This window comes from Montipora foliosa, chromosome 5 (genome assembly GCF_036669935.1).
Source record: "Montipora foliosa isolate CH-2021 chromosome 5, ASM3666993v2, whole genome shotgun sequence".
NCBI lineage: Eukaryota > Metazoa > Cnidaria > Anthozoa > Scleractinia > Acroporidae > Montipora > Montipora foliosa.
The window spans coordinates 41,453,973-41,462,738 of record NC_090873.1 but is presented as its reverse complement, the minus strand read 5'-3'; the positions used below and the strand labels follow the sequence as shown (position 1 = coordinate 41,462,738).

At 39.4% G+C, this 8,766-nt stretch overlaps 1 protein-coding gene across 13 annotated transcripts in view; it reads right to left on the bottom strand.

Annotated features, from left to right (window-relative positions):
- LOC138004220 (NLR family CARD domain-containing protein 4-like) overlaps positions 1-8,443 on the bottom strand; it is a 35,212-nt gene extending 26,769 nt beyond the window's left edge. For 3 of the 13 annotated variants that reach the window (XR_011123772.1, XM_068850678.1, XM_068850676.1), the window contains exons 1-5: positions 8,362-8,443; positions 8,070-8,166; positions 6,029-6,125; positions 3,987-4,083; positions 1,945-2,041 (exon numbers count right to left, since the gene is read on the bottom strand). The gene's annotated coding sequence lies outside the window, so the exon portion shown is untranslated. Of the gene's footprint in view, positions 1-163; positions 277-1,944; positions 2,042-2,205; positions 2,319-3,986; positions 4,084-4,247; positions 4,373-6,028; positions 6,126-6,320; positions 6,438-8,069; positions 8,167-8,330 lie in introns of those variants that run through there. The other 10 variants (XM_068850677.1, XM_068850684.1, XM_068850680.1 and 7 more) reach the window with 10 other exon arrangements.
- Positions 8,444-8,766: the final 323 nt, after the last annotated feature.

The following is an 8,766-nucleotide window of genomic DNA, read 5'->3' as shown; positions in this document are numbered from 1 at the left end:
TGAGACGCAAAGGAATGTGTCATAAAGTTAAACTCATAGCAATGTTATTCGATTGACTGTTTAAAAAAATCACTTAAATGGAACAAGAACCCTGCGCCAGTAGGAGAACGCATCTCCACTGTTCTTGGAGTTAAAACAGTAAACGATGCTTTGCGACTCTTACATGATAATTATCATATGGATGAAATACGTGCCTTTTGAGTTAAAACAGACTTGAAAGCCATCCTTTCCAAACTTTTAGTCGACTACTAAGTGATTAACGTGGTTACACCCAGAATGAACAATTGTTAACTATTGGTCTGAAAAGTCACGAGATTAACATTTCAGAAAAACAGGAAGTTGTAATTTTCTTTGCCATACATCACGCGTCATTAGATGCATAACATGCTTTTGTTAAAGAGCAGTCGAGCAGTTAAAAGCAACTAAAATCTGCTCAATGCTTTCTGACCATAAAGACAAATTTACGCAGATGAAATAATGCCGCAGAGTAGGGCTTCTTAGCGGGAGGTGACGATTTGTGCGCAAAATATGCAGTAAAATTCCTCCATAATATCGATGATTATAGCTTTGATGATAGCGTTGACTATCGCGTTGATTTTTCGATTGAGAGTTCCAACGAACTGGTGACTTGAGAAACAAAATACTAGGACTTTTATAGTGTCAATCCCTTCTCCGATGGATCGAAATCGCAGTGATAAGATTGGTGAATGCCAATGTTTTTTTGCAATCCTTTGTTAAATGAACTACCATGTCCTTTTGAATGATATGTTAATCAAAAATCTCACCTCAAGTGACAAGCCTACACAACGCCTTAACTGTTATATATTTTTTCATCTAGCTACTTTTGCGTATTGCGTGAAAGCGCACAAACTAAAAAAAACACTAATTCATAAAGTTCATACTGAGAACAAATCGCAACAACGATATAAACGTTAAGTGGGGACGAGCTAATTTCTTACGTAGCTTATCCTTTATTTATATGTTAATGAAAAGTCTCACATTCTTAAGTATAGGCCGCTTAAGGACCCCGCTCAAGACACAAGTCTACAGAAATAACGAAGGGGGTAGTTTCTAAAGAAACTGGTGCTGCATCGGTGGGGAAGTAGTATACAAAAATTCTGGTTTTATCAACGGAATTGATAATGTAAATTGGCCACCGTACAGAGATTCTAAAAGCTGACGTTTCGAGCGTTATCCAACGCCCGTTAGCCCTTCGCTCTGACGAAGGGCTAACGCTCGAAACGTCAGCTTTTAGAATCTCTGTACGGTGGCCAATTTACATTAATTATCAACTCTGTTGATAAAACCCAAATTTTTGTTTACAGAAATAACGCTTTACATGTATCTCAGCCGTCATATATATACTTTTTGCATCTAAGTTTGCGGATCGTGTGGAAGCGATATAAAGTTCATGATACAAATGTACTGAGAACAAATCGCAACATCGATACAAAAATTGAACCGCCCAGTAAAGTGGGAACGAGCTAATTTCTTACCTACCTTATCCGAATCCCTTATCCTTCATTGATATGTTAATGAAAAGTCTCACATTTTTTAGTATAGGCCGCTCAAGGAACCCGCTCAAGACACAAGTCTACAGAAATAACGCCTTAATTAAGGCTTGGCCAAACGCTCGCAACATTTCAACGCAACATCTTGCAACATTGTTGCCAAACGTACGCAACACGTTGTGCCCAACCATGTTGCAAGATGTTGCGTTGAAATGTTGCGAGCGTTTGGCTAGGCATTTAGCTAGGGGTCATAGTTTTCTCTGCGAGGTTCGACAAAGCTTTTACATATGAATCGTAGGCGAACTGACATATTGGACGTAGGCGAACCGACATATTGGACGTAGGCGAACCGACATTATACGTAGGCGAACAGACAGTAGGCAAAACGACCCGTAGGCGAAACGACCAGTTACCGTCTTAACATTTTCCTCACCTTGTTTGGCGCACTCTCCGCTTTAACTTAGCCTTTTTCAAGGTAGAAAGTTCAATCCAAGCCTACAGTGATCGAGAAGGTTGCACAGGATCTGTTCCTGAGACGCAAAGGAATGTGTCATAAAGTTAAACTCATAGCAATGTTATTCGATTGACTGTTTAAAAAAATCACTTAAATGGAACAAGAACCCTGCGCCAGTAGGAGAACGCATCTCCACTGTTCTTGGAGTTAAAACAGTAAACGATGCTTTGCGACTCTTACATGATAATTATCATATGGATGAAATACGTGCCTTTTGAGTTAAAACAGACTTGAAAGCCATCCTTTCCAAACTTTTAGTCGACTACTAAGTGATTAACGTGGTTACACCCAGAATGAACAATTGTTAACTATTGGTCTGAAAAGTCACGAGATTAACATTTCAGAAAAACAGGAAGTTGTAATTTTCTTTGCCATACATCACGCGTCATTAGATGCATAACATGCTTTTGTTAAAGAGCAGTCGAGCAGTTAAAAGCAACTAAAATCTGCTCAATGCTTTCTGACCATAAAGACAAATTTACGCAGATGAAATAATGCCGCAGAGTAGGGCTTCTTAGCGGGAGGTGACGATTTGTGCGCAAAATATGCAGTAAAATTCCTCCATAATATCGATGATTATAGCTTTGATGATAGCGTTGACTATCGCGTTGATTTTTCGATTGAGAGTTCCAACGAACTGGTGACTTGAGAAACAAAATACTAGGACTTTTATAGTGTCAATCCCTTCTCCGATGGATCGAAATCGCAGTGATAAGATTGGTGAATGCCAATGTTTTTTTGCAATCCTTTGTTAAATGAACTACCATGTCCTTTTGAATGATATGTTAATCAAAAATCTCACCTCAAGTGACAAGCCTACACAACGCCTTAACTGTTATATATTTTTTCATCTAGCTACTTTTGCGTATTGCGTGAAAGCGCACAAACTAAAAAAAACACTAATTCATAAAGTTCATACTGAGAACAAATCGCAACAACGATATAAACGTTAAGTGGGGACGAGCTAATTTCTTACGTAGCTTATCCTTTATTTATATGTTAATGAAAAGTCTCACATTCTTAAGTATAGGCCGCTTAAGGACCCCGCTCAAGACACAAGTCTACAGAAATAACGAAGGGGGTAGTTTCTAAAGAAACTGGTGCTGCATCGGTGGGGAAGTAGTATACAAAAATTCTGGTTTTATCAACGGAATTGATAATGTAAATTGGCCACCGTACAGAGATTCTAAAAGCTGACGTTTCGAGCGTTATCCAACGCCCGTTAGCCCTTCGCTCTGACGAAGGGCTAACGCTCGAAACGTCAGCTTTTAGAATCTCTGTACGGTGGCCAATTTACATTAATTATCAACTCTGTTGATAAAACCCAAATTTTTGTTTACAGAAATAACGCTTTACATGTATCTCAGCCGTCATATATATACTTTTTGCATCTAAGTTTGCGGATCGTGTGGAAGCGATATAAAGTTCATGATACAAATGTACTGAGAACAAATCGCAACATCGATACAAAAATTGAACCGCCCAGTAAAGTGGGAACGAGCTAATTTCTTACCTACCTTATCCGAATCCCTTATCCTTCATTGATATGTTAATGAAAAGTCTCACATTTTTTAGTATAGGCCGCTCAAGGAACCCGCTCAAGACACAAGTCTACAGAAATAACGCCTTAATTAAGGCTTGGCCAAACGCTCGCAACATTTCAACGCAACATCTTGCAACATTGTTGCCAAACGTACGCAACACGTTGTGCCCAACCATGTTGCAAGATGTTGCGTTGAAATGTTGCGAGCGTTTGGCTAGGCATTTAGCTAGGGGTCATAGTTTTCTCTGCGAGGTTCGACAAAGCTTTTACATATGAATCGTAGGCGAACTGACATATTGGACGTAGGCGAACCGACATATTGGACGTAGGCGAACCGACATTATACGTAGGCGAACAGACAGTAGGCAAAACGACCCGTAGGCGAAACGACCAGTTACCGTCTTAACATTTTCCTCACCTTGTTTGGCGCACTCTCCGCTTTAACTTAGCCTTTTTCAAGGTAGAAAGTTCAATCCAAGCCTACAGTGATCGAGAAGGTTGCACAGGATCTGTTCCTGAGACGCAAAGGAATGTGTCATAAAGTTAAACTCATAGCAATGTTATTCGATTGACTGTTTAAAAAAATCACTTAAATGGAACAAGAACCCTGCGCCAGTAGGAGAACGCATCTCCACTGTTCTTGGAGTTAAAACAGTAAACGATGCTTTGCGACTCTTACATGATAATTATCATATGGATGAAATACGTGCCTTTTGAGTTAAAACAGACTTGAAAGCCATCCTTTCCAAACTTTTAGTCGACTACTAAGTGATTAACGTGGTTACACCCAGAATGAACAATTGTTAACTATTGGTCTGAAAAGTCACGAGATTAACATTTCAGAAAAACAGGAAGTTGTAATTTTCTTTGCCATACATCACGCGTCATTAGATGCATAACATGCTTTTGTTAAAGAGCAGTCGAGCAGTTAAAAGCAACTAAAATCTGCTCAATGCTTTCTGACCATAAAGACAAATTTACGCAGATGAAATAATGCCGCAGAGTAGGGCTTCTTAGCGGGAGGTGACGATTTGTGCGCAAAATATGCAGTAAAATTCCTCCATAATATCGATGATTATAGCTTTGATGATAGCGTTGACTATCGCGTTGATTTTTCGATTGAGAGTTCCAACGAACTGGTGACTTGAGAAACAAAATACTAGGACTTTTATAGTGTCAATCCCTTCTCCGATGGATCGAAATCGCAGTGATAAGATTGGTGAATGCCAATGTTTTTTTGCAATCCTTTGTTAAATGAACTACCATGTCCTTTTGAATGATATGTTAATCAAAAATCTCACCTCAAGTGACAAGCCTACACAACGCCTTAACTGTTATATATTTTTTCATCTAGCTACTTTTGCGTATTGCGTGAAAGCGCACAAACTAAAAAAAACACTAATTCATAAAGTTCATACTGAGAACAAATCGCAACAACGATATAAACGTTAAGTGGGGACGAGCTAATTTCTTACGTAGCTTATCCTTTATTTATATGTTAATGAAAAGTCTCACATTCTTAAGTATAGGCCGCTTAAGGACCCCGCTCAAGACACAAGTCTACAGAAATAACGAAGGGGGTAGTTTCTAAAGAAACTGGTGCTGCATCGGTGGGGAAGTAGTATACAAAAATTCTGGTTTTATCAACGGAATTGATAATGTAAATTGGCCACCGTACAGAGATTCTAAAAGCTGACGTTTCGAGCGTTATCCAACGCCCGTTAGCCCTTCGCTCTGACGAAGGGCTAACGCTCGAAACGTCAGCTTTTAGAATCTCTGTACGGTGGCCAATTTACATTAATTATCAACTCTGTTGATAAAACCCAAATTTTTGTTTACAGAAATAACGCTTTACATGTATCTCAGCCGTCATATATATACTTTTTGCATCTAAGTTTGCGGATCGTGTGGAAGCGATATAAAGTTCATGATACAAATGTACTGAGAACAAATCGCAACATCGATACAAAAATTGAACCGCCCAGTAAAGTGGGAACGAGCTAATTTCTTACCTACCTTATCCGAATCCCTTATCCTTCATTGATATGTTAATGAAAAGTCTCACATTTTTTAGTATAGGCCGCTCAAGGAACCCGCTCAAGACACAAGTCTACAGAAATAACGCCTTAATTAAGGCTTGGCCAAACGCTCGCAACATTTCAACGCAACATCTTGCAACATTGTTGCCAAACGTACGCAACACGTTGTGCCCAACCATGTTGCAAGATGTTGCGTTGAAATGTTGCGAGCGTTTGGCTAGGCATTTAGCTAGGGGTCATAGTTTTCTCTGCGAGGTTCGACAAAGCTTTTACATATGAATCGTAGGCGAACTGACATATTGGACGTAGGCGAACCGACATATTGGACGTAGGCGAACCGACATTATACGTAGGCGAACAGACAGTAGGCAAAACGACCCGTAGGCGAAACGACCAGTTACCGTCTTAACATTTTCCTCACCTTGTTTGGCGCACTCTCCGCTTTAACTTAGCCTTTTTCAAGGTAGAAAGTTCAATCCAAGCCTACAGTGATCGAGAAGGTTGCACAGGATCTGTTCCTGAGACGCAAAGGAATGTGTCATAAAGTTAAACTCATAGCAATGTTATTCGATTGACTGTTTAAAAAAATCACTTAAATGGAACAAGAACCCTGCGCCAGTAGGAGAACGCATCTCCACTGTTCTTGGAGTTAAAACAGTAAACGATGCTTTGCGACTCTTACATGATAATTATCATATGGATGAAATACGTGCCTTTTGAGTTAAAACAGACTTGAAAGCCATCCTTTCCAAACTTTTAGTCGACTACTAAGTGATTAACGTGGTTACACCCAGAATGAACAATTGTTAACTATTGGTCTGAAAAGTCACGAGATTAACATTTCAGAAAAACAGGAAGTTGTAATTTTCTTTGCCATACATCACGCGTCATTAGATGCATAACATGCTTTTGTTAAAGAGCAGTCGAGCAGTTAAAAGCAACTAAAATCTGCTCAATGCTTTCTGACCATAAAGACAAATTTACGCAGATGAAATAATGCCGCAGAGTAGGGCTTCTTAGCGGGAGGTGACGATTTGTGCGCAAAATATGCAGTAAAATTCCTCCATAATATCGATGATTATAGCTTTGATGATAGCGTTGACTATCGCGTTGATTTTTCGATTGAGAGTTCCAACGAACTGGTGACTTGAGAAACAAAATACTAGGACTTTTATAGTGTCAATCCCTTCTCCGATGGATCGAAATCGCAGTGATAAGATTGGTGAATGCCAATGTTTTTTTGCAATCCTTTGTTAAATGAACTACCATGTCCTTTTGAATGATATGTTAATCAAAAATCTCACCTCAAGTGACAAGCCTACACAACGCCTTAACTGTTATATATTTTTTCATCTAGCTACTTTTGCGTATTGCGTGAAAGCGCACAAACTAAAAAAACACTAATTCATAAAGTTCATACTGAGAACAAATCGCAACAACGATATAAACGTTAAGTGGGGACGAGCTAATTTCTTACGTAGCTTATCCTTTATTTATATGTTAATGAAAAGTCTCACATTCTTAAGTATAGGCCGCTTAAGGACCCCGCTCAAGACACAAGTCTACAGAAATAACGAAGGGGGTAGTTTCTAAAGAAACTGGTGCTGCATCGGTGGGGAAGTAGTATACAAAAATTCTGGTTTTATCAACGGAATTGATAATGTAAATTGGCCACCGTACAGAGATTCTAAAAGCTGACGTTTCGAGCGTTATCCAACGCCCGTTAGCCCTTCGCTCTGACGAAGGGCTAACGCTCGAAACGTCAGCTTTTAGAATCTCTGTACGGTGGCCAATTTACATTAATTATCAACTCTGTTGATAAAACCCAAATTTTTGTTTACAGAAATAACGCTTTACATGTATCTCAGCCGTCATATATATACTTTTTGCATCTAAGTTTGCGGATCGTGTGGAAGCGATATAAAGTTCATGATACAAATGTACTGAGAACAAATCGCAACATCGATACAAAAATTGAACCGCCCAGTAAAGTGGGAACGAGCTAATTTCTTACCTACCTTATCCGAATCCCTTATCCTTCATTGATATGTTAATGAAAAGTCTCACATTTTTTAGTATAGGCCGCTCAAGGAACCCGCTCAAGACACAAGTCTACAGAAATAACGCCTTAATTAAGGCTTGGCCAAACGCTCGCAACATTTCAACGCAACATCTTGCAACATTGTTGCCAAACGTACGCAACACGTTGTGCCCAACCATGTTGCAAGATGTTGCGTTGAAATGTTGCGAGCGTTTGGCTAGGCATTTAGCTAGGGGTCATAGTTTTCTCTGCGAGGTTCGACAAAGCTTTTACATATGAATCGTAGGCGAACTGACATATTGGACGTAGGCGAACCGACATATTGGACGTAGGCGAACCGACATTATACGTAGGCGAACAGACAGTAGGCAAAACGACCCGTAGGCGAAACGACCAGTTACCGTCTTAACATTTTCCTCACCTTGTTTGGCGCACTCTCCGCTTTAACTTAGCCTTTTTCAAGGTAGAAAGTTCAATCCAAGCCTACAGTGATCGAGAAGGTTGCACAGGATCTGTTCCTGAGACGCAAAGGAATGTGTCATAAAGTTAAACTCATAGCAATGTTATTCGATTGACTGTTTAAAAAAATCACTTAAATGGAACAAGAACCCTGCGCCAGTAGGAGAACGCATCTCCACTGTTCTTGGAGTTAAAACAGTAAACGATGCTTTGCGACTCTTACATGATAATTATCATATGGATGAAATACGTGCCTTTTGAGTTAAAACAGACTTGAAAGCCATCCTTTCCAAACTTTTAGTCGACTACTAAGTGATTAACGTGGTTACACCCAGAATGAACAATTGTTAACTATTGGTCTGAAAAGTCACGAGATTAACATTTCAGAAAAACAGGAAGTTGTAATTTTCTTTGCCATACATCACGCGTCATTAGATGCATAACATGCTTTTGTTAAAGAGCAGTCGAGCAGTTAAAAGCAACTAAAATCTGCTCAATGCTTTCTGACCATAAAGACAAATTTACGCAGATGAAATAATGTAAATAGGCAATGCATGGTTGGTGAGTAGATCAATAAGGATGACAATCGGGTGACAAGCTTCGTATCGTTTTTAAATGGGGGAGAAAAGTTAGTTATTATAGGGAAGAACTTTCTGATG